This window comes from Amphimedon queenslandica, unplaced genomic scaffold (genome assembly GCF_000090795.2).
Source record: "Amphimedon queenslandica unplaced genomic scaffold, v1.1 AMPQUscaffold_6090_Cont21948, whole genome shotgun sequence".
Lineage (NCBI taxonomy): Eukaryota > Metazoa > Porifera > Demospongiae > Haplosclerida > Niphatidae > Amphimedon > Amphimedon queenslandica.
The window spans coordinates 1-1,802 of record NW_003553615.1 but is presented as its reverse complement, the minus strand read 5'-3'; the positions used below and the strand labels follow the sequence as shown (position 1 = coordinate 1,802).

The 1,802-nt window shown below is 31.5% G+C and overlaps 1 long non-coding RNA gene across 1 annotated transcript; it reads left to right on the top strand.

The window, feature by feature from the left end:
• Window positions 1-97: 97 nt before the first annotated feature.
• On the top strand, window positions 98-502 carry LOC109592168 (uncharacterized). The gene is made up of 2 exons (XR_002190211.1): window positions 98-270; window positions 373-502. It is a non-coding gene; the product is annotated as an uncharacterized LOC109592168 (long non-coding RNA).
• Window positions 503-1,802: the final 1,300 nt, after the last annotated feature.

Here is a 1,802-nt window from a genome sequence, read left to right as displayed (position 1 = left end):
TTCATTCCAACATGTTACAAGCCTCAATGAATATCATTATAGTCCAACCCACAATAGCCTTGTAGATACATATTACGTATCTCATTCTCTCTCCTTCATTAGAATGGTTCTATATTGGAAGGATTATTATTATGGAAGAGTAATCTTGATAAACATTTTGCTGGTTTGGATGACTGCATGATATGCTTCAGTATCATTCATGGATCTAATTATTCACTACCTAAAATGATATGTAGAACTTGCAAGAAGAGATTCCATTCATCATGTCTGGTAAGGTAGTACATGTACATGTATTTTATTGAGTGTTGATACAGTGAATAGATATTACACTCATTTGTTCAGTTATTATTTATTTTATTATTTTCCTTTCAGTATAAATGGTTCAGTACTAGTAACAAGAGCAGTTGTCCACTCTGCAGGAACATTTTCTAATTTATTTTTGTGTGTCAAATTTTAATTTTATTTATTTAATATCAGCAAAATTAATCATCAAACAGCAAAAGTTGATCCAAATCATATTATTTGGATATCAAATAAAAGTGGCAGTTACAATTTTTACATTCAAAAAATCAAATTACCATATAGGGATTATATTTTACTGGAAATAAATTTCACATTTTCATTAAATTTGCAAAATTAAATTCCACAAAAAAGGTGTGACACACTAGGAAAAATGGTTGCAGAAGGCAAGATTTGCAAAATTTATTCTAACAAATTGCAAATCTGAGCAAATTCACAAAATTTTATACCAACAAAATAAAACCCCTATATGGTAATAATCATTCAACTTGAAAAGGGGTCATTCTCACAACTTGCATCCTATTATAAGTAAAATATTGCTTTACATTGTCATGATAGTGGACTCACTATTAAAAATTTCTTCTGACAAAGACCATGTAGCTCATTATGCCCACAATAGCAAAAAGTGCAATACATATAAATGCAATCATCACTTGCAAATAACTACATGAACTACCTGCTATAATAATTATTATTTTAAGAATTTTTGTTTTTGCTAACCTTTTTTGAGTTCTTGTGGAGATGGAGAAAGCACTTGAGGTTCCTTAACATTTAGAATTCTATGGCGAACTACTTAAAAGGGAAAATAATACTTATTGATATTATATTTAATTACCTCCACTTTTTTCTGCTATTTGTTTCTCTTTTTCTTCTTCCTCTGCAATATGGTAGCTGTCTTGTGCTGGCACTGGCTTGCTTTGTGGGATGTCATTGGACTCTATAATTGAACACCAACTTATTATTAGTATAATATTAATAACACATACCAATGATTTCTTCCTGTGAACAATCAATTCCACATTTTCCTACAATAAAAAATTAATAATTATGAAAACAATTACACACAACTCACTGCGTATATAATCAGCTACAGATTTTTGACTTAATCTTTCAACAGCATTAGCAAGTGAGACATAGGTGACTCCACCATTTTCATCCACAGCATCAGCTTTTAGCAACCAAGTAGCAAGGCATTCTCTAAGAGCAGCAGCTCTGGTGTAGTTGTACTGAATGTTTGAGAGTGTTGGATGTTGGTAGAGGCCTAACTCTAGACCAAGTCCCTCCCAGTCACCATTAAAATGACCTTCTCTGAGTAATTTCAATACTTTTTGAAGATGAGTGATGTCAAGTGTCTTTGAAGCTACATAATAAAAAAGATAGACAAAAGTTACACAAGCCACAATAAAATTAATAGCAAACTTGTGAAGAGAATAAGGAAAATAATTACCTTCAGTTAAGGTTTGATAAGTGATATGAAACCAACTCCAGCGCTTCTCTTGCCC